This window comes from Mus caroli, unplaced genomic scaffold (assembly GCF_978045245.1).
Source record: "Mus caroli unplaced genomic scaffold, Mus_caroli_1 scaffold_5, whole genome shotgun sequence".
In the NCBI taxonomy this organism is placed as follows: Eukaryota; Metazoa; Chordata; class Mammalia; order Rodentia; family Muridae; genus Mus; species Mus caroli.
In genome coordinates this window covers 1,310,509-1,335,258 of record NW_028227260.1, presented here as the reverse complement: position 1 = coordinate 1,335,258, position 24,750 = coordinate 1,310,509, and the positions used below count along the sequence as shown (strand labels likewise).

The following is a 24,750-nucleotide window of genomic DNA, read 5'->3' as shown; positions in this document are numbered from 1 at the left end:
TTAAAAAGGAAGATGTAACAACAGAAATTGAGGAGATTAAAAAAAAAATTAGGCCCTACTTCAAAAGCCTCTACTCCACAAATCTCGAAAATCTAGATGGCATTGACAGTTTCCAGACAGATACCACATAACTAAGTTAAATCAAGATAAGGTAAACTATGGCAAGACTCCCATAACCACTAATAAAATACAAGCCATCATAAAAGTTTCCCAACCAAAGAAAGCCCAGTGATGGGTGGTTTTATTTTAGAATTCTATCAGGCTTAAAAAGAAGAGATAATACTAACACTTCTCAATCTATTCCAAAATTAGAAACAGAAGGACCAGTACATAATTCATTCTCTGAAGCTGCATTTACCCTGATACCTAACTCACACAAAGACTCAACAAAGAAAGAGAACTTCATGCTAATTTTGTTTATGAACATAGACACAAAAATACTCAATAAAATTCTCACAAACAAAATCCAGGAACACATCCCTTATACCACTTGGGCCATCTCCATATTCCAGGTCTGGACTGTATTGTAGATAGTGGATAGGTTTTCCTAATTGTGGTCACTAGAAAGTTGTGTAGCAGTACATTTCCTAACTCCTTTATAGTTGCCATTGAATGATATGGCCACAAACACCTTTGGTAAGAATGGGTTTATACTTCTTTTTGACACCAGGCAGAAGCTTATAGGCAAGAACTGACCCAGATGGCATGAAAGAACACTGCTCCCTTTGTTTCAGCCTATTGGTCACTATGCTTCTATTTTTATATAAATCATTAAACCTTGACAAAGTGTGATACCACCACTACTAGGTTGAGTTCAGCAATATGAATTATTAATTATGAAAATGTTCCACAATCAGTCTTACAGGTCAATTAGATTGAAACATTTTTTTCTTTTATGACTCACTCATTCCAGATGACCCTAGCTTATGTCATGCTGGCAAACTACTAATCCATATGATTGATCACTTATCAAAAACTGAAAGCTCATAATAGAATAAGTGGGGGAGCATCTTCTAGTCCCATCAAGCAGAAAAACTTGGCAGGTATGGCCATGTGGCTCTGGCTTTACAGTCAAGAATAGAAAGGACTACTAGGACAATTGATGCCGTTTAGCTGTACCTAAGACAATAGCAGTGATTAAGAAGATGTGTTTTCTGAGAGAACAAAGACATCACATTCCATAAATAGCCAAAGTTGTATCTCCTGCTTAAGCTGGACTTGTTAACGCGTAAGAATCACCCAGGTGGTACTGGTTTTGAAGGAATTAAGGGTTCATTGAGATCATCTGGGTATTGGCACTGAGAGAAGCCATGGAAGACCACTGATAAAGATGCAGTCTCTGTTGATCACCAGAAGTGATGTGGTCCTGTAAAGAATTGGAGGTTTGCGATTGGGAAAGACCTATATCAATTCTAAATCCAATATGGGACTAATATTCAATATATATAAAGATCTCAAGAAGTTGGACTCCACAAAACTAAATAACCCTATTAAAAGTGGGATACAGAACTAAACAAAGAATTCTCAACTGAGGAATGCCGAATGAGGAGCACCTAAATCAATGTAGTGCAGCAAAACAATGACCAGTAGGACCCCGAAATGTTGTAAATGAGGATGTAGGATCACAAAATGGAGAGATTAGCAGGGAAATCTAGTATGTATTTTGAATTTGCAAAGTAGTCTTGATGTCTGTAGAAAGGAGTGGAACAAAAGGATCTGGGAAATTCTTCCCAGATATGCTCATCTAACCTAGGAGTGCACACTGTACAGAAGGTACAGGTGGGATTTGGGGTGGAAGATTAAAAGGAAAAAAGTTCCAGTTAATGCAGGACTAGACCTTATTCTCCTAATACAGATGCTGTGCATACTTGCTTGGTTTCATGGAATCAGCAAAGAATTTCTTTGCAAGAGACCATAGACTGGAGACTAAGTGTGGGGGTGTGAGAATGGTGGCAGCAGTCAAGGTTCCTAAGGCAGTCCCGCTGGAAAAGAAGTCTGATCTGTGCTTCCTGGCCTAGGCACTGGATTGCAGAGTACAACAGTTACATGTGGTCTTGGTGCAATAGCCAGGTAAAACACTTGTGACCACAGCTAGGCCTGGAAGTGTAGTATTTTCTCTGAGAAACAATAATATCCCCAACTCATTAGCCCAATATGCTGAATAATGGGTCAAACAGGAAGTAGATCTCTGAATGTAGACACCCTCAGGGAGGTTATTTCTGAAAAACCTCAACAGGCCAGTCCCGTGAAGATTTTATGTCACCAGACCAAGGCCACAGAATATGGTCATTGAACTGGCAGGAAGGGTTTTAGGGAGAATCATCATACAAACCAGTTTATTTTCTGGGCCCACAGAGGTATAACTTGGCAGTGTAGCAATGGACCAGAGAATGAATCCTACTGAAGTTGATGAGTTACCCTGAGATCTAATTCTTGGATAATAGCAATGACCCTGTCTAGTTAGGTTAGGATCAGTCCATTTGTCATTTCTGATAGGAGGTCTGGGTATATACAGTCAGGCTTGGTGGGTACATTTGGTGCATGGAGGATTGTATCTGAAGAATTTAACAGGAAAATCCAGCTCTGCTGATGTTGGCCCAATTAGGCACATAGACATGAAATGAACTGTAACCAGTGGTTGGCACTATTAGCAGGGGTATCATTATTGGTGTAGGTGTAGACTTGTTGAAGAAAGTGGATCATTTTCAGGTAGACATTGAGATCATACATTCCTATTGTGGCTCATAATCTCCTGCTTCTGCCTGAGGATCCAGATTAAAATTCAGATGCACTTCTCAAGAATCACATCTGCACTCCTGACATCCCCTCCCCCTCTTTCCATGAGCAATGGACTAAATATCTGAACTGAAAGCCATTCCCAATTAAAGGTTTTACTTTATAAGAGATGATGTTGTTCAAGGGCTCTCTAGCAGCTCTAGAATTTTGACAGGTTGTACAACCAGAGATAGTCACTGGACATTGGAGATGGCACAGTTGTACTTGGATCAGAGAAATCACCAAGAAAGTCTGCAAAAGCTTCATGGAAATTGCTATGCCTGGCAGTGTAGGGATGGTGCTGGCACATAGGACTTGGAGCACTCACGATTCAAACAAGTACTAGAGCTATGCAACAATATCTAGAAGCTGACATGTTGAGATGGGAGAGGCAGATTTTATTTTTTAATATTTTCAAAATTATTTCACAGCTTAGTAACCAGAGGAAAGGTTGAGAGAGTACCTTTATCCCAAACTCTTAAGTTCGTGTGAGTGATTTTGGTCACTTGATGCATTATGCTTGTTATCATCTATGGTGATAGGTTGTTTGGCTTAACCATTGTATATTGATGGAAATTTAAAGTTCTTTTGTTCAATTATTATATATTGATAGAGGTTTAAGTTTATTTTCTTCCATTATTGTATATTGATAGAAATTTAAAGTGGTTGTTTTTGAATTATTGCATATTAATAGAAATTTAGTGTTTTTATTTAATTATATATTAAAATTTTAAATTAGTTTTGATTTAGTATATATTAATAGAAATTTAAATTTTTTCTTTTTTATTAGATATTTTCTTTATTTACATTTCGAATGTTATCCCCTTTCCTAGTTTCCCCTCTGAAAATCCCCTATTCCTCCCTCCACCTGCTCCACAACCCACCAACTCCCATTCCTGGTCCTGGCATTCCCTTATATTGTCTCATAGAGCCTTCACAGGACCAAGGGCCTCGCCTCCCATTGATGACCATCTAGGCCATCCTCTGCTACTAATATAGCTAGAGCCACAAGTTCCATCATGTGTTTTCTTTGATTGGTAGTACAGTTCCAAGGAGCTCTGAGGATACTAGTTGGTTCATATTGGTGTTCCTTCTATGGGGCTTCAGTCCCCTTCAGCTCCCTAGGTTTATCTCTGGCTCCTTAATTGGGGACCTTGTGCTCCATCCAATGGATGACTATGAGCATCCACTTCTGTATTTGCCAGGCACTGGCAGGGCCTCACAGAGACAGTTGTATCAGGCTCCTGTCAGCAGGTTCTTGTTGGCATCTCCCTAGTGACAGGGTTTGGTAGTTGTTTATGGGGTGGACTCCTAAGTGGCACAGTCTCTGTATGGTTATCACTTCAGGCTCTGCACCGAACTTTGTCTCTGTAACTCCATCCATGGGTATTTTGTTCCCCATTCTAAGAAGGAATGAAGTATCTACACTTTGGTCTTCCTTCTTCTTGATTTTCATCTTTTTTGAAAATTGTATCTTGGGTATTGTAAGTTTCTGGGCTAATATCCACTTATCAGTGAGTGCATATCATGTGTGTTCTTTTGTGATTGGGTTACCTCATTCAGGATGATATCCTCCAGATGCATTCATTTGACTAAGAATTTCATAAATTCATTGTTTTTAATAGCTGAGCAGCACTACATTGTGTAAATGAACCACATTTTTTTCTATCAATTTTTCTGTTGAGGGACATCTGGGTTCTTTCCAACTTCTGGCTATTATAAATAAGGCTGCTATGAATATAGAGGAGAATGTGTCCTTATTATAAGTTTGAATATCTTCTGCGTATATGCCCAGGGTAGGTATTGCTTGAACTTTCAGTAGTAATATGTCCAATTTTCTTTTTAAAGATATTTTCTTCATTTACATTTCAAATGCTATCCCAAAAGTCCACTATACCCTCCCCAGCCCTGCACCCCTACACACTCACTCCAACTACTTGGCCCTGGCATTACCCTGTACTGGGGCATATAAAGATTGTAAGGCCAAGGAGCCCCTCTTCCAAATGATGGCCGACTAGGCCATCTTCTGCTACATGTGCAGCTACAGACATGAGCTCTGGGGATACTAATTAGTTAATATTGTTGTTCCACCTATAGTGTTGCAGATCCCTTCAGCTCCTTGGCTACTTTCTCTAGCTCCTCCACTGGGGGCCCTGTGTTCCATCCTATAGATGACTGTGAGCATCCACTTCTATATAGACAGCCACTGGCATAGCTTCCCAAGAGACAGTTATATCAGGTTCCTTTCAGAAAAATCTTGCTGGCATATACACGAGTGCCTGTGTTTGGTGGCTGATTATGGGATGGACCCCCAGGTGGGGCAATCTGTGGATGGTCCATCCTTTTGTCTTAGTTCCAAACTTTGTCTTTGTAACTCCTTCCATTGGTATTTTATTCCCTATTTTAGGGAAGAATGAAGTATCTTCGTGTTGGTCTTCCATCTTCTTGATTTTCTTGTGTTTTGCAAATGTATCTTGGATATTCTAAATTTCTGGGCTAATACCCACTTATCAGTGAGTGCATATCAAGCGACTTCTTTTGTGATTGGGTTACCTCATTCGGGATGGTATCCTCCAGATACATCCATTTGCCTAAGAATTTCATAAATTCATTGTTTTCAATAGCTGAGTAGTACTCCATTGGGTAAATATATCTCATTTTCTGTATCCATTCCTCTTTTGAGGGACATCTGGGTTCTTTCCAGCTTCTGGCTATTATAAATAGGGCTGCTATGACCATAGTGGAGCATGTGTCCTTATTTCCAGTTGGAATATCTTCTGGGTATATGTCCAGGAGAGGTATTGCTGGATCTTCTGGGAGTACTATGTCCAAATTTCTGAGGAACCGACAAACTGATTTCCAGAGTGTTTTTACCAGCTTGCAATCCCACCAACAGTAGAGGAGTGTTCCTCTTTCTCCACATCCTCGCCAGCATCTGCTGTCACCTGAATTTTTGATTTTAGCCATTCTGACTGGTGTGAGGTGGAATCTCAGGGTTGTTTTGATTTGCATTTTTCTGGTGATTAAGGATGTTGAACATTTTTTTTAGGTGGTTCTCAGCTATTCAGTATTCCTCAGTTGATAATTCTTTGTTTAGCTCTGTACCCCATTTTTAATAGGTTTACATGATTTTCTGGAGTCCATCATCTTGAGATTTTTGTATATATGATATTAGTCTCCTAACAGATTTAGGATAGGTAAAGATCCTTTCCCAATCTGTTGGTGGCCTTTTTGTCTTATTAACAGTGTCTTTTGCCTTATAGAAGCTTTGCAATTTTATGAGGTCCCATTTGTTGATTCTAGATCTTACAGAACAAGCCGTTGCTGTTCTGTTCAATAATTTTTCCCCTGTTCCCATATCTTTGAGGCTTTACCCCATATTCTCCTCTATAGGTTTCAGAGTATCTGGTTTTATGTGGAGTTCTTTGATCCATTTAGACTTGAGATTTGTACAAGTAGATAAGTATGGATCAATAAGCCTTCTTCTAGATGATAACCACTATTTGTGTCAGCACCGTATGCTGAAGATTCTGTAATTTTTCCACTGGATGGTTTTCGCTCTTTTGTCAAAGATCAAGTGACCATAGGAGTGTGGGTTCATTTCTGGGTTTCAATTCTATTCCATTGATCTACCTGTCTGTTGCTGTACCAGTATCATGCATTATTTTTTTTTATTATCACAATTGCTCTGTAGTACAGCTTGAGATCAGGCATGGTGATTTCACCAGAGGTTGTTTTATTGTTGAGAAGAGTTTTTGCTTTCCTAGGTTTTTTGATATTTCAGATGCATTTGCAAATTGTCCTTTCCAACTCTGTGAAGAATTGAGTTGGAATTTTGATTCGGATTGCATTGAATCTGTAGAATTCTTTCGGCAAGTTAGCCATTTTTACTATATTGCTCAGGCCACATCATGATCTTGGGAGATGTTTCCATCTTCTTCAATTTCTTTCTTCAGAGACTTGAAGTTCTTATCATACATATCGTTAAGTTATTTAGTTAGAGTCTCACCAAGATATTTTATTTTATTTGTGACTATTGAGAAGGGTGTTTCACTAATTTCTTTCTCAGCCTGTTTATTCTTAGTGTAGAGAAAGGCCATTGATTTGTTTGAGTTAATTTTATATCCAGCTACTGCGCTGAAGCTATTTATCAGGTTTAGGGAGTTCTCTGGTGGAATTTTTAGGGTCACTTATATATACTATCATGTAATCTGCAAATAGTGATAGTTTGACTTCTTCCTTTCCAATTTGTATCCCCTTGATGTTCTTTTGTTGTCTAATTGCTCAGGCTAGAACTTTGAGTACAATATTGAATAGGTAAGGAGAAAGTGCACAGCCTTGTCTAGTCCCTAATTTCAGTTGTATTGCTTCCAGCTTCTCTCTATTTGCTTTGATGTTGGACACTGGTTTGCTGTAGATTGCTTTTATCATGGTTAGGTATGGGCCTTGAATTCCTGATCTTTCCAAGACTTTTATCATGAATGGGTGCTGGATTTTATCAAATGCTTTCTCAGCATCTAAGGAGATGACCATGTGGTTTTTGTCTTTGAGTTTGTTTATATAGTGGATTATGTTGATGGATTTCCTTATATTAAAACATCTCTGCATCCCTGAGATGAAGCCTACTTGATCATGATGGATGATCATTTTCATATGTTCTTGGATTAGGTTTGCGAGGATTGTATTGAGTATTTTTGCACTGATATAAATAAGGGAAATTGGTCTGAAGTTCTCTATCTTTGTTGGATCTTTCTGTGGTTTAGGATCAGAGTAATTGTGGCTTCATAGAATGAGTTGGGTAGAGTACCGTCTACTTCTATTTTGTGGAATGGTTTGAGGAGAATTGGAATTAGGTCTTCTTTGAAGGTCTGACAGAACTCTGCACTAAACCCATCAGTTCCTGGGCTTTTTTTTGGTTGGGAACTATTAATGACTGCTTCTATTTCTTTAGGGGTTATGGTATTGTTTAGATTATTAATCTGAACCTGATTTAACTTTGGTACCTGGTATCTGTCTAGAAAATGGTCCATTTCATACAGGTTTTCTAGTATTATTGAGTTTAGCCTTTTGTAGAAGTACCTGATGATTCTTTGGATTTCCTCAGGTTCTATTCTTATGTTTCCCTTTCATTTCTGATTTTGGTAATTAAGACACTGTCCCTTTGCTCTCCAGTTAGTCTGGCTAAGGGTTTATCTATCTTGTTGATTTTCAAAAAAACAAAACAAAACAAAACAAAAAAAAACCCAACAAAACAACAACCAAAAAAACCAGCTCCTGGATTGTTTGATTATTTGCATAGTTCTTTTTGTTTCTTCTTGGTTGATTTCAGTTCTGAGTTTGATTATTTCCTGCCTTCTACTCCTCTTGTGTAAACTTGCTTCCTTTAGTTCTAAGCTTTTAAGTGTACTGTCAAGCTGCTAGTGTGTGCTCTCTCTAGTTTCTTATTGACAGCAGTCAGAGCTATGCGTTTTCCTCTTAGGACTGCTTTCATTTTGTCCTATAAGTTTGGCAATGTTGTGGCTTCTTTTTCATTAAACTCTAAAAAGTCTTTAATTTCTTTCTTTCTTTCTTTCTTTCTTTCTTTCTTTCTTTCTTTCTTTCTTTCTTTCTTTCTTCCTTGAGCAAGGTGTCATTGAGTAGAGTGTTTGTCAGCTTCCATGTCAACGTTGGCTTTCAATTATTTATGTTGTTATTGAAGATCAGCCTCGTTCCGTGGTGATCTGATAGGATGAATTGGATAATTTCAACATTTTTGTATCTGTTGAGGCCTGTTTTGTGACTGATTATATGGTCAATTTTGGAGCAGGTACCATAAAGTGCTGAGAAGAAAGTATATCCTTTTGTTTTAGGGTAAAATGTTTTGTAGATATCTGTTAAAATCCATTTGTTTCAAAACTTCTGTTAATTTCATTGTGTCTTTGTTTAGTTTCTTTTCCAGGATCTGTTCAATGATGAGAGTAGGGAATTAAAGTCTCCTACTATTACTGTGTGCTGTGCAATGTGTGCTATGAGCTTTACTAAAGTTTCTTTAATGAATGTGAATGCCCTTGCACTTTCAGAATAGATAATCAGATTGAGAGTTCATCTTGGAAGATTTCTCCTTTGATAAGTAGGAAGTACCCCTCCTTGTCTTTTTTTTTAACTTAGGGTTGGAAGTCGATTTGATTTGATATTTGAATGGTTACTCCAGCTTGTTTCTTTGGACCATTTGCTTGGAAAATTGTTTTCCAGCCTTTTACTCTGAGGTAATTCCTGTCTTTGTCCCTGATGTGGATTTCTTGTATGCAGCAAAATGTTGGGTCCTGTTTATGTAGCCATTCTGTTAGCCTATGCCATTTTATTTGGGAATGGAGTCCATTGATATTAAGAGATATTAAGGAAAAGTAATTGTTACTTCGTGTAATTTTTGTTGTTAGAGTTGGGATTTTGTTCTTGCAGCTATCTTCTTTTAGGTTTGTTGAAGAATTACTTATTTGATTTTTTTAGGGTGGCATTTTCTTCCTGGTTTTGGAGTTTTCCCTTTATTATCCTTTATAGGGCCGGATTCATGGAAAAATATTTTGTGAATTTGGTTTTGTCATGGAATACTTTGGTTTCTCCATCTATGGTAATTGAGAGATTTGCTGGGTATAGTAGCCTGGGCTGGCGTTTGTGTTCTCTTAGGGTCTGTATAACATCTGTCCAGGATCTTCTGGCTTTCACAGTCTCTGGTGAGAAGTCAGGTTCAATTCTGACAGGTCTGCCCTTATATGTTACTTGACATTTTCCCCTTACTGTTTTTGATATTCTATCTTTATAAAGTGAATTGGTTGTTCTGATTATTATGTGTCTGGAGGAATTTCTTTCCTGACTCAGTCTATTTGGAGTTGTATAGGCTTCTTGTATGTTCATGGTCATCCCTGTCTTTAGGTTAGGGAAGTTTTCTTCTTTGAAGGTCTGATAGAACTCTGCAATAAAATCATCTGGTCCTTGGCATTTTTGGTTGGGAGACTATTATTGATTGCTTCTATCTCTTTAGGGGAAATGGACTGTTTATATCATTAATCTGATCCTAATTTAACTTTTGTACCTGGTATCTGTCTAGAAAATTGCCCATTTCATCCAGGTTTTCCAGTTTTATTGAATATAGCCTTTTGTAGTAAGATTTGATGATATTTTGGATTTCCTGGTGTTCTGTCTATCTTTTAATTTCTGCTTTTATTAATTAGGATACTGTCCCTGTGCCTTCTAGTTAGTCTGGCTAAGGGCTTATCTATCTTGTTGATTTTCTCAAAGAACCATCTCCTGGTTTGGTTGATTCTTTGAATAGTTCTTTTTGTTTCCACTTGTTTGATTTCAGTCCTGAGTTTGATTATTTTTGCCATCTACTCCTCTTGGGTAAATTTGCTTTCTTTTGTTCTAGAGCTTTTAGGTGTGCTGTAATGCTGCTAGTGTATGCACTCTCTAGTTTCTTTTTGACAGCACTCAGAGCTATGAGGTCCCCCCCCCTCCCTAGGATTACTTTCATTGTGTTTTGTACCCTTCTTTAGCCTAGGCAGCCTGGTTCAGACCATTTGCCACTAAGTCTTTAATTTCTTTCTTTATTTCCTCCTTGACCAAGTCTTCATTGAGTAGAGATTTTTTCAGCTTCCACGTAAATGTTGGCTTTCTATTATTTGTTATTGAAGATCAGCCTTAGACCTTGGTGATCTGATAGGATGGATTTGATGATTTCATTCTTATTGTATCTGTTGAATCCTGTTTTGTGACCAATTATATGGTCAGTTTTGGAGAAGGTACAATGAGGTCCTGAGACGAAGGTATATCCTTTGGTTTTAGTATAAAATGTTCTGTAAATATTTGTTAAAACCACTTATTTCATTAACTTCTGCAAGTTTCAATGTGTCTCTGTTTAGTTTCTGTTTCCAGGATCTGTTGAATGATGAGAGTGATGTGTTGAAGTCTTTCACTCTCATTGTATGAGGTACAATGTGTGCTTTGAGCTTTACTAAAGTTTCCTTAATGAATGTGGCTGCCCTTGTATTTGGAGCATAGATATTCAGAATTGAGAGTTCATCTTGGAAGATTTTACCTTTGATGAGTATGAAGTACCACTCCTTGTATTTTTTGATAACTTTGGGTAGGAAGTCGATTTTATTCGATATTAAAATGGCTACTCCAGCTTGTTTCTTTGGATCGTTTGCTTGGAAAATTGTTTTCCAGCCTTTTACTCTGAGGTAGTGTCTGTGTTTGTCCCTGAAGTGGATTGACTGCATGCAGCAAAATGTTGGGTCTTGTTTTCCTAGCCAGTGTGTTAGACTATGTCAATTTCTTGGGGAATTGAGTTCATTGATATTAAGAGATGTTAAGGAAAACTAACTGTTACTTGGTGCTATTTTGGTTGTTCGAGTTTGGGTTCTATTCTTGCAGCTGTCTTCTTTTAGGTTGTTGAAGAATAATTTTCTTGCCTTTTTAGGGCATAATTTCCATCCTTGTGTTGGTGTTTTCCTTTATTATCCTTTATAGAGGTTGATATGGGGAAAGATGTGTGGATTTGGTTTTGGCATGGAATATTTTGATTTCTTAAAATTTTCATTCTTTTTAAATTATTGTATACAGATAGAAATTTAAATTTTTTTGTTTGATATATTTTTCTTTCAATATTTTATTAGATATTTTCTTCATTTACATTTCAAATGCTATCCTGAAAGTCCCCTATACCCTCCCCAGCCCTGCTCCCCTACCCACCCACTCCCACTTCTTGGCCCTGGCATTCCCCTGTATTGTGGCATATAAAGTTTGCAGGACCAAGAGAGGGTCATCTCTTCCCGATGATGGCTGACTATCTATCTTCTACTACATATCCAGCTAGAGACACAAGCTCTGGGGGTACTGGTTAATTCATATCATTGTTCCACCTATAGGGTTTCAGACTCCTTCATCTCCTTGGGTACTTTATCTAGCTCCTCCATTGGGGGCCCCATGTTCCATTCAATAGATGACTGTTAGCATCCAGTTCTGTGTTTGCCAGGCACTGGCATAACCTCACAAGAGACAGATATATCAGGGTCCTTTCAGCAAAATCTTGCTGGCATGTGCAAGTGTCTGGGTTTGTTTGCTGATTATGGGATGGTTCCCCAGGTGGGGTAGTCTCTGGATGGTCCATCCTATTGTCTTAGCTCCAGACTTTGTCTCTGTAACTCCTTCCATGGGTACTTTGTTCCCTATTCTAAGGAGGAATGAAGTATACACACGGTGGTCTTTCTTCTTCTTGATTTTCTTGTGTTTTGCAAATTGTATCTTGGGTATTCTAAGTTTCTGGGCTAATATCCACGTATCAGTGAGTGCATATCAAGTGACTTCTTTTCTAATTTGGTTACCTCACTCAGGATGATATCCTACAGATACGTCTATTTGCCCTAGAATTTCATATATTCGTTGTTTTTTAATAGCGGAGTAGTACTCCATTCTGTATCCATTCCTCTTTTGAAAGAATCTGGGTTCTTTCTATCTTCTGGCTATTATAAATAAGGCTGTCATTAACATAGTGGAGCATGTGTCCTTATACCAGCTGGAACATCTTTTGGGTATACACCCAGGAGAGGTATTGCTGGATCTTCTGGTAGTAATATGTCCAATATTCTGAGGAAACACCGGACTGATTTACAGAGTGTTTCTACCAGCTTGCAATCCCACCAGCAAGGGAGAAGTATTCCTCTTTCTCCACATCCTCGCCAGCATCTGCTGTCACCTGAAATTTTTATCTTAGCCATTATTACTGGTGTGAAGTGGAATCTCAGTGTTATTTTAATTTGCATTTCCCTGATGATTAAGAATGTTGAACATTTTTTCAAGTGCTTCTCAGCCCTTCAGTATTCCTCAGTTGAGAATTCTTTGTTTAGCTCTGTACCTCATTTATATATATATATATTACGTATTTTCCTCAATTACATTTCCCATTTTTTAGTGGAGTTATTTGAATTTCTGGAGTCCAGCATCTTGAGCTCTTTGTATATATTGGATATTAGTCCCATATGTGATTTAGGTTTAGTAAAAATCCTTTCCCAATCTGTTGGTGGCCTTCTTGTCTTATTGACAATATCTTTTGCCTTACAGAAGATTTGTAAATTTATGAGGTCCAATTTGTCAATTCTTGATCTTACAGCACAAGTCAGTGTTGTTCTGTTTAGGAATTTTCCCCTGTGCCATATCTAAAAGGCTTTTCCCCTATTTTGCCCTCTATAAATTTCAGTGTCTCTGTTTTTATGTGGAGGTCACTGATCCAGTTAGACTTGAACTCTGTACAAGGAGATAAGAATGGATCAATTATCATTCTACATGATAACCTCCAGTTGTGTCAGCTCCATTTGTTGAAAATGCTGTCTTTTTTTCCACTGGATGGTTTTAGCTCCCTTGTCAAAGATCAAGTGACCATAGGTGTGTGTGTTCATTTCTGGGTCTTCAGTTCTATTCCATTGATCTACCTGTCTGTTGCTGTACCATTACCATGCAATTGTCATCACAATTGCTGTGTAGTACAGCTTGAAGTCAGGTATGGTGATTCCCCTAGATGTTCTTTTATTATTGAGAATAATTTTTGCTATCCTAGGTTTTTTGTTATTCCAGATGAATTTGTAAATTGCCCTTTCTAACTCTTTGTAGAATTGAGTTGGAATTTTGATGGGGATTGCATTGAATCTGTAGATTGCTTTTGGCAGTATAGACATTTTTACTATATAAATCCTGCCAATCCATGAGCATGGGAGTTTTTTCCATCTTCTGAGATATTCTTCAATTTCTTTCTTCAGAGACTTGAAGTTCTTGTCATACAAATCTTTCACTTCCTCTGTTAAAGACAAACCAAGTTATTTTATATTTTTTGTGATTATTGTGAAGGGTATTTTTCCCCTAATTTCTTTCTCAGCCTGTTTATCCTTTGTGTAGATAAGGGCCACTGATTTGTTTGAATAAATTTTATATCCAGCTACTGCACTGAAGCTCTTTAACAAGTTTAGGAGTTCTCTGGTGGAATTTTTAGGGTCACGTATATGTATACTATCATATCATATGCAAATAGTGATATTTTGACTTCTTCCTTTCCAATTTGTATCCTCTTGATCTCTTTTTGTTGTTGAATTGCTCTGGCTAGGACTTCAAGTACTATATTGCATAGTTAGTGAGACAGTGGGCAGCCTTGTCTAGTCCCTGATTTTAGTTGTATTGCTTTGAATTTGATGTTCGCTACTGTTTTGCTGTATATTGCTTTTATTATGTTTAGGCATGGGCCTTGGATTCCTGATCTTTCCATGACTTTTATCATGAAGGAGTGTTGGATTTTGTCAAATGCTTTCTTAGTATCTAATGAGATGATAATTTATTTTTTCTTTGAGTTTGTTTATATAGTGGATTATGTTGATAGATTTCCATATATTAAACCATCCCTGAATCTCTTGGATGAAGCCTACTTGGTCATGATGAATGATCATTTTGATGTGTTCTTGGATTCGATTTGTGAGGATTTTATTGAGTACTTTTGCATTGATATTCATAAGTGAAATTGGTCTGAAGTTCTCTCTCTTTGTTGGATCTTTGTGTGGCTTAGGTATCAGAGTAATTTTGGCTTCATAGAATGAATTGGGTAGAGTACCTTCTGTTTCTATTTTGTGGAATAGTTTGAGGAGAATTGGAATTAGCTCTTCTTTGAACGTCTGATAGAACTCTGCACTAAACCCATCTGGCCCCTGGCTTTTTTTGGTTGGGAGATTATTAATGACTGTTTCTATTTCTTTAGGGGAAATGGGACTGTTTTGATCATTAAACTGATCCTTATTTAACTTTGATACCTGGTATCTGTCTAGGAAAATTTCCATTTCATCCAGGTTTTTCAGTTTTGTTGCATATAGCCTTTTGTAGTAGGATCTGATGATGTTTTGGTTTTCCTCAGGATCTGTTGTTTTGTATCCTTTTCCATTTCTGATTTTGTTAATTAGGAGTTTTTACAGTCTCTGGTGAGAAGTCTGGTGTAATTCTAATAAGTCTGCCTTTGTATGTTACTTGACCTTTTGCTTTTGCCTTTATTATTCTGTCTTTATCTAGTGCGTTTGTTGTTCTGCTTAGTGTGTGTCAGGAGGAATTTCTTATCTGGCCAGTCTATTTGGAGTTCTTTAGGCTTCTTCTATATTCATGGTCATCTCTTTCTTTAGGTATAGGAAGTTTTCTTCTATAATTTTGTTGAGGATACTTGCTGGTCCTTTAAGTTGAAAATCTTCATTCTCATCTACTCCTATTATCCGTAGGTTTGGTCTTCTCATTGTGTCCTGGATTTCCTGGATGTTTTGGGGTTAGGATCTTTTTGCATTTTGCATTTTCTTTGATTGTTGTGTCCATGTTTCTTATGGAATCTTCTGCACCTGAGATTCTCTCTTCCAACTCTTGTATTCTGTTGCTGATGCTCATATCTATGGTTCCTGATTTCTTTCCTAGGGTTTCTATCTCCAGAGATGTATCTGTATGAGTTTTCTTCATTGTTTCTACTTCCATTTTTAGATCTTGGATGGTTTTGTTCAATTCCATCACCTGTTTGTTGGTGTTTTCCTGTAATTCTTTAAGGGATTTTTTTGTGTTTCTTCTTTAAGGACTTCTACCTGTTTAGCAGTGTTCTCCTGTATTTCTTTAAGTGACTTATTAATGCCTTTCTTAAAATCTTCTACCACCATCATGAGATATGATTTTAAATCTGAGTCTTGCTTTTCTGGAGTGTTGGAGTATCCAGGACTTGCTGCGGTAGGCATATTGGGTTCTGATGTTGCCGCGTGTTCTTGGTTTCTGTTAGTAAGATTCTTATATTTGACTTTATACCTCTGGTAATCTCTGGAGTTAGTTGTTATAGTTGTCTTTGGTTGGAGCTTGTTCCTCCTGTGATTCTGTTAGCCTCTGTCAGCAGACCTGGGAGTCTAGCTCTCTCCTGACTCTCAGTGGTCAGAGTACTCTCTGCAGGCAAGCTCTCCTCTTGTAGGGAAGGTGCACAGATATCTGGCATTCAGACCTGCCTCCTGGCTGAAGATGAGGGCCCGAAACAGGGCCTGTCCCAGAAGATGTGTTGCCTCTGCAGTCTGCAAGCTCACCTGTGCAGACTGGTCTCTGAGGGATCTGGGACCCAAGATGGCTCCCTTACCTGCTCTGGCCAATCCCTCCCAGTTGGACACCTCTCCTCTGTCAGGGAAGCTGCCCAGATGTCTGGACCCCAAAATGGGGTCTGTCCCAGAAGCTGTGTCACTTCTGTAGTCTGCACTCTCACCTGCACAGACTAGTCTCTGAGGAATCCAGGGACCCAAGGTGGCTCCCTCTCCTGCTCTCGCAGAGTCCTCCTGGGTGGACACTTCTCTCCTGATGGGGAAGGTGCCAGGATGTCTGAAGCCTGAAATGGGTTCTATCCCACAAGCCGTTGTCACTTTTGCAGTCTGTTCACCCTTTTCAGTCCATGAGCTGACCTGCACAGACTGGTCTCTGGAGTTAATATTCAAGCTGTCTCTGGCTGGAGCTTGATCCTTCTGTGATTCTGTTAGAAAAATATGGAATGCTTCACATATTTGCATGTCATCCTTGCACAGGGACCATGCTAATCTTCTCTATATTGTTCCAATTTTAGTATATGTGCTGCCTAAGTGAGCATGATATATTTCATATTAACAGAAATTTAAGTTTTTTGTTTAATATTGTATTTTAATAGAAACTTAAATTCATTTTGTTTGAATCATTGTATATTAATGGAAAATAAATGTGTTTAATTATTATATATTAATAGAATTTAAGTTTGTTTTGTTTATTGTATGTTGATAGAAATATAAAGTTTTTGTGTTTGAATTATTGTACATTAATAGATATTTAAGGTTTTTGTTTAATTATTGTACATTAATAGAATCCCAAACATTTCGTTTAATTATTGTACATTGATAGAAATTTAAAGTTGTTTTGTTAGATTATTTCTTTTTTTTTTTTTTTTTTTTTTTTTGGGTTTTCGAGACAGGGTTTCTCTGTGTAGCCCTGGCTGTCATGGAACTCACTCTGTAGAACAGGTTGGCCTCGAACTCAGAAATCTGCCTGCCTCTGCCTCACGAGTGCTGGGATTAAAGGCGTGCGCCACCATGCCCGGCTAGATTATTTCTGACTATATTTTACATAGGCCATTTATTTAAAATGTGGTCTTATATTTATTTCTATTGTGTATAGATACTTCATGTTGGAGATAAAGAAAATTCTTAAATATTAATAGCATATGAATTGAAAACTATTGTGTTGTTTGGAAAGCCACTTATATCAAATTATGCTGTGCTGGGGCACACAGGGTGAGAGGATGTTTTGCTAAAGCAAACACGTAAAAGGATGTATGGTCTTAAGCGGGAACAAACAGATTGTAAAGAATGTTAGATGGTTTTGGTATACCTTGTCGTTCCTTAATATCCATCATTTGTCATGTCATCATAGAAGGAAACACCAAAAAATTCTGGCTGTATTCTTGGATTTCTTGCTTCTTCCAAATACTCCTGCAAATTGGGAGAGTGATGTCAGAATGGCATGAAGTTTTGCTAAGTCGGGCTCACATGGTCTTTTGATGAAGAAAGATCCATAGGAGGACATATGATACTTGGAGTGAGTATAAATACTATTCATCTGGCAGTGATGGCGGCCCTTTACCACACTTCCCTGGTCTCATGTCTTCTTCACTTCATTGAGAGTGACATGACAGTCAACTTGTGGCATCCATGCTGGTCCTAGACTTTCTGCTGACTCAAACCTATTCAGCAGAGTCCTGGATGTTTCCACAGGGCCATGAAACCACTGCTGATTGGTGATTGCTATTCTAATACTGCTAAGTGGACTGCAGGTATATATCTGACAACACTTGAGAATAGAAGTGACTGGAAGGCAAGGTTCAGAGTTGCCTACTGAGGACAACCATGTGAAATCTTGACACATGTAGGTAGGCCTCCTGCCATTTTGACTATACTTGTAGAACCACTATTGGAACTAACTCACCATGAAATTGGTTGCAGAGCTGAGTTATTGGAGTCAAGCATGGGATGATGCGCAGGAAATGGGAAAACCACTTGTATGTGCCCTGACCATAAGAAACAGGACTGGCAGTGCTCAGGTGGGAAAGTAAATTAAAGGCTAGAGAAACAATTGAGATAGTTAGATGAGGAAGCTGCATGATAGGATCCATGCCTCGGGTTGTTCAGATGGCATAGACAGTTGAGTTCCAGAGAAACTATTCTGGTAAAGTTGTTCAGAGAAATCTGCATATAGGGTTAGGCCTTAGAGTGTGGGAGTATAATGTATATTTTAGTTCTTCAGGAATGGAATAGAAATGGTGCAGTATTTGTGTCACCAGTACTGTCCTGTCACAGTGAATGTGGCATAGAATGGAAGCTTCTGGAGAGCTTACCAAGAATAGACAATAACTGAATTGTATGTCTACACATATTGGAAACATCACTGTTAGTCTTAATTCTGGAATAGAATACCTTTGAAGAAGGGCAGTACCTTAACTGTCCATCTGTGAGGGAAAACAAGTCGGGAATCAAGTAAGAAATCTAGAGGCAGGAACATAAGTGGATACCATTAAGGAGTACTGCATAATGTTTTTCACTCCATTTGTTTTTTGTCTTGCATTCTTGAACAACCCCAAACCATCTCTGAAAGCACAGTGATACCCACAGATCACTGCACACTATCATAGGAACCATTGAGTGTACACCATTGATGTTCCTTCTTCTCAGATGAATTTAAATTGTGTCATGTTAGTATAAAACAAACCAACATGGTGAGGATATAATACTCCAGGCAGAATACTGGCCAGCATTGTCCATATCGTATTGATTCTGATGAAAAAATATGATGCACGTTTTCAGGGTTAAGAAAATCATGAGAAACAGTTTGAGAGGTTCAAATCCAGGCAATCTGTTTCAACCTAGATATCCAGCAAATGGTTCTATAGAATCATGGTCTAGGAGTTTGTACAGAGCAGATTGGTGTTGTATTAGTGCATATTGAACAGGGAAGCCTAGTCCAGGTGGTCTGTGACCTGGGGGAAGCCTGGTAATATGAGAAGCGATTGGAGAACAGGGTTCAGACATGCCAACAAAGGAAACCCTTGTGAAATCTGGACATACTTATGTAGGCCTCTTTCCATTGACATTATACTTGAGGACTCACTACTGGAGGGAATTTACCAGGAAGTTATGTGTAGAGCATTATGCCTGAGTAAGCAAAACAGTGGAAGGTAAAAGTCTGTAGATCTGGAGTACAAATTAGGTATGAACTCAGTCTTTCATGGAAAATACAGGAAGTATAAAAGTCACAAACAAATCTGGGGTTTAGCACATCAATTGAAGAAGTTAGATGCAGAATCTACAGAATAAGTCATAGGCCTGTTGTTGTATGCATGTTATGGACAGGAGAGATTCAGGGAAAATATTCAGGTAAAAAAGGTGTTAAGAGAAATCTACATCCAGAGTTAGCCATTAGCACAGGGGATGGAATGGGTATCAGCCATCTTAAGGAATTAAAGAGAACTAGTGTAGTATAAATGTGACCAGAACTATCCTGGCACACTCAAGGGGAGCTTCTGGGGAGCTCACCATGTAAAAAGAACTAAGATGTGATATTCACGACATATTGGGTACATCACAGTTATTTTTAATTCTGGGAAGACTTAACATAGAAAGCAGGGTAGGAGCTTCAACAGTCTATCAGTAAGAGAACAGAGGTCAGTAATCAAAGAAAAAACTAGAGGCAAGAACTGATGTACATAATACTAAGAAACACTACATAATTCTTGGCACTCTATAGGTACCTTGGCTTGACTTCATTTAAAACCCAGAACTACCTCCCAAAACTTGGCCACAACCTCAGTGGCTCCACACTTCTTTAAGAATCCCTACTCTAAGGAGATTTCAACAGATGTCTCTATAGAGCATTTCATGGAGAAGTGTTCTCAATTAGCATTCCTTCTTCTCAGATGACTTTAGATTGTATAAAGGTAATACAACACAAATCATCATGGTGAGACTCTACAACACCTGGCAGAATAATGTGGCTATATGGTCCATATAGTACTGAATCTGATGAAATAATGATGTAGGATTACAGTGTTAATAGTATCATAACCAACAGTCTGAGGTCCACAAAGGGAATATCCCTGTCAGAGCATAAAGTCCAGCCAATGGGTCTAGAAAAGCATGGTCCAAAAGTATGCATAGATTAGAAATGGATTTCTATGTGGGAGTACTAAATAGGGAAGACCAGTTCTGGTGCTTTGTGACATGCCTGAAGCTTGGGAATAGGAGATGGCACTGAAAAGAATGTTTCAGACTTTCCAATAGAGGAAACTTGTTTATTATCTACACATATTTACCTTCACCTCTTCTGATGAATGCTACAATGGTGGACCCACTACTGGAGAAATACAACTTCAAATTGGGTGTAAGAGAGTGTAAATGAAGTCAAGCAAAAGGGTAGCCTTGTTTGGGATGGCGAAGGTGTGTATATCACATCATGCATAGCAGATATGTGTCCTGTCACTCAGAAACAGAATTAGGAATGCCAATATGGCAAAAGTAACTGGGCACTAGGGAACAAATGGAAGAATTTAAATATGGAAACTGCATGATAGACTAAGGCCTGAGTTTTTGTGCATGGTGTGGACAGGAGAGATTCAGGGAATCTATTAAGGGAAATGAGTTGAGTATATCTTCATCCAGATTTATGCCTTACTATGTTGATGTATAATGGGTGTTCTACTTATACAGAATACAAAAAACATAGTATAGGATTGGTTTGATCAGAATTACCCAGGCACAGAGCCACTGGCACTGGATGGAAACTCTCTGTAGAGCTCAGCAACAAGAGACAATGACAGACCTGTAAGTCTCCACATATAGGGAACAGCACACTGTGGCTGACTTTTAGGTAACTTACCATAGCAAGCCTGAAGTTTCAGTGTCTATCATTCAGAGAATACAGGTTAGTAATCAAGACATAACCTAGAGGTAAGAAATGAAACAGGTACCACTAATGAATAGTAACTTACGCTTTGGACTCCATAGATACCTCAGCTAGCCTTCTTTATATAACCATTTCCTTGTTCCAAAACTAGGCAACAAATGTAGAGGGTCCATCAGGCTTTTCAACAGACCATTTCATGTAGGAGCATTCTCAATTGAGGGTCCCTCTTTTCAGATGACTCTAGATTTTGTAACATATACAAACCAAAACCACCATAATGAGGCTCTGTCACACCTAGTAAAAGAATGTGGCAATATGGTACACATAATACTTAATCCAATGAAAAAAAATGATACCAGATGATACGATTGAATAATTCCTAGCAGTCTGAGAGCTTCAAAGCCAAGCAAACATTCTAAGAAATGGATGTCAAGCAAATAGTTCTAGTGTAGCATGATCTGGATTTGTGCAAACATCAGAATAGGCATATATTTGAGAATTCAATACAGGAAAGCCCATGGCAGGTGCTCTGTGACTTGGAAGAGGCCTGGTAATATGTGATAGCACTGAAAGGTAAGGTTCAGACTTGCCTAGAAAAGACGCCCATGTGTAATTTGCACATACTTAGCTAATCCTCCTCCAGAGTACACTACCTTAGGGTCTTACTACTGGGGGAACATTCCTAGGACTTGGGAGCAGAGCTGTGTGCCTGGAGACAAACATGGTAGTTTACTGGAAGGTAAAGATGTATAGATCACATCATACATCGCTGGTATGCTCCCTGTTCATCAGAATAGGACTTGAAATGTAGACATGGAAAGGAATCTGGGGTTAAATAACCAAATGAGAAAGTTAGATATAGAAGGGGCATGATAGACCTAGGCATCAGACTTTGTGCATGGTGTGGACAGGAGAGACTCAGTGAAGCTATTCAGGCAGAAATGTTGAGAGAAATCTGCATCCAGACTTATCATTCATGTCTGGTGATGGAATGGGTATCTTGATTCTCCAGAAATTCAAAAGAGAGAGTATAGGATCTGTGTGATCATAATTATCCTGTCACATTGACAGAGATAATGGAAAGGAAGTTTCTGGAGAACTCAGAAACAAGGGACAAGGGCTGAGGTATAAGTCTCCACATACTGTAAACACTATAATTGGTCTTAATTCTAGGCAAACCCACCATAGTACGTAGGGTATGATCTTCACTGTCCTTTCCTCAGAGAACACAGATCAGAAATCAAGCAAGAAACCTAGAAGCAATACCTGAAGCTGATTCTACTAAAGAACACTACATAGTGCTTGGAAGTCCATGGATACCTGTGTTTGTCCTCTTTAAAAACCCAGAACTACCTCAAAAAGTTTGAAAACACCCACCAATGGTTCCATACTACCATAAGAATCTTAACTCAATGGAGACCCCATAGAATTTTCCGCACACCATTTCATGGAAGAATTTTATCAACTTAGTTTCCATCTTCTCAGATGACTCTAAATCATGCCAAGATAAGGCAACACAAACCATCAGGGTGAGACTCTACCACACCTGGAAGAAGTGTGCCAGCATGGTCCACATGGCACTGTATTGCCCGCGCTTTTGTCCCCCCTGGTAAGAACACGCTCAGGGCAACCGGAATCTTCTGCAGCACAAGCTTTATTGCTTACCCCATCAGGAGCCAGTGGAGAAGAGAGCCAGAGAGAGAGCCAGAGAGAGAGAGAGAGAGAGCAAATGGCGGAAACCCGTCCCTTTTATGGAGGACTGTCCTCCGCCTCGGACGTGTCGCTCCCTGATTGGCTGCAGCCCATCGGCCGGAGTTGTCGTCACAGGGAAGGGAGAGCACATGGGGTGGAAAGCTACCCCGGCACATGCGCAGCTTGCTTGTTTACTACTTAGAACACGGGTGTCAGTGCCATCAGCGCCATCTTGTAATGGCGAATGTGAAGGCGGCTCCTTACAGCACTGAATCTGCTGAAAAAAATGATGCCAGATTACAAAGTTAATAGAATTCTGAGAAACAATATAGAGTTTTCAAATCCACACAATCTGGTTCACTGCTGGAAATATAGTAAACAGGTCCAGAGAAGCATGGTCTGGGAGAAATCACAGATCACAATTGGATAGTATTTAGGAATACTTAACTAGGAAATCCAGTGAAGGTTCCCTGACACCTGAGGGAGGCCTGACAAATGGAGAAGGGACTCTAGGGCAAGGTTCAGGCTTGTCCACAAGAACACTGATTTGAAATCTGGACATACTTGGGTAGGTCTCCTGCCATTGTGACTATACATGTGGACTCACTTTTGGAGAGAACTCAGCAGGAAATTGGGTGCAAAGCTGAGTGCTTGGAGCCGAGCATTGGATGATGAACCATAACCTGGAAAACATCTTCTGTAGATCTCTTCCTGCAAACATGTTATGTAACCTGAACATAAAAAACAGGATTGTCAGTGTACAGATGGTAAAGGAAGCTGAAATCTAGAGAAACGATTCGGTAAGTTATATGAGGAAGCACCATGACAGGACCCATGCCTTGAGTTGTGCAGGTGGAGTGGACAGGAGCGTTCCAGGAATGCTACTGAGGCAATGGTTTTAACAGAAATCCCCAAACAGAGTTAGGTCTTAGAGTGTGGGTATATAATGGATATCTTAGTTCTCCAGAAAAAGTGCAGGATTTGTGTGAACTGTACTGGCAGAGTGAAAATGGCATGAAATGGCAGCTTCTGGAGAGCTCACCAGAAATGAAAAATGATTGTATTGTATGTCCACACACATTGGGAACATCACAGTTAGGTTTAATTTTGGAATAACATATCACAGTACCAGCGCAGTATCTTGACTACCCATTTGTGAGAGAGCACAGGTCAGGAATTATATAAGTAATCTAGAGGCAGAAAAAGAAATGAATATCATTAGGGTGTACTGCAAAATTCTTTGCACTCCATTGGTATTTTGTCTTGCCTTCTTAAACAACCCTAAACCACATCTAAAAAGCATGTCATCACCCACAGATGACTACACACTACCACATGAGTTGTATACCAGGGGAGCTCTAAACAGGCTTTTCTACAGCTAATTTCACAGAAGAAGGTTTTCAATTCAGGTTCCTTAGTCTTAGAAGAATCACTTTATTATAAAACAAACTATCGTGGTGAGGCTTTAATACTCTAGGCAGAAGAAAGTGGCATCATGGTCCATATGGCATTGAAGCTGATGAAAAATGATGCAAGGTTTCAGGGTTAATATAACCCTGAGAAAAAGTATGAGTGGCCTAGATCCAGACAATCTGTGTCAAACTGGAAATCCAGCAAATGGGTTTACAGAATCTTGTTCTAGGAGTTGGTACAGAGAGTATAATTGGGATTGAATGTGGGAATATTGAACAAGGAAGCCTATTCCAAGTGTTCTGTTATCTGGCATAGGCCTGGTAATAGGGAAAGTGGCTGGAGGACAGGTTTCCAATTTGCCAACAAAAGAAGCCCATGTGAAATCTGGACATACTCATGTAGGCCTCCTGCCTTTGAGACTATGATTGAGGACTCATTACTTCAGGGAAATCACCAGGAAGTTGCTCGCAGAGCATTTTGCCTGAATAAGCATGGAACAGTGAGCAAGACACTAGAAGGCAAAGGTCTGTAGATCTGTTCTGCAAACCAGGTGTGAGCCTTGTCCATTACAGAAATGACTGGGAGTACAGAAATCACAAACAAATATGGTGTGTAGCAGACCAATTGAAGACATTAAATGCAGAATTTACAGATAGATCATATGCCTGTGGTTGTATGCGTGGTATAGACAAGAGATATTCAGGGAAGTTATTCAATCAAATAAAGATGTTGAGAGAAATCTGCATCCAGGGATGGGCATTAGCATGGGCTTTGTAATAGTATCTTCATTCTCAAGAAATTAAAAGAAACAGTGCATTATGAGTGTGCAAGAACTATCCTGGCATACTGAGGGAGAAATTCTTTAGAGCTCACCAACAAGACAAA

The 24,750-nt window shown here is 38.9% G+C and overlaps 1 non-coding gene across 1 annotated transcript; it reads right to left on the bottom strand.

Annotated features, from left to right (window-relative positions):
* Nucleotides 1-16,319: 16,319 nt before the first annotated feature.
* Nucleotides 16,320-16,426, bottom strand: LOC115030335 (U6 spliceosomal RNA). Its single transcript, XR_003835915.1, has one exon. It is a non-coding gene; the product is annotated as a U6 spliceosomal RNA (small nuclear RNA).
* Nucleotides 16,427-24,750: the final 8,324 nt, after the last annotated feature.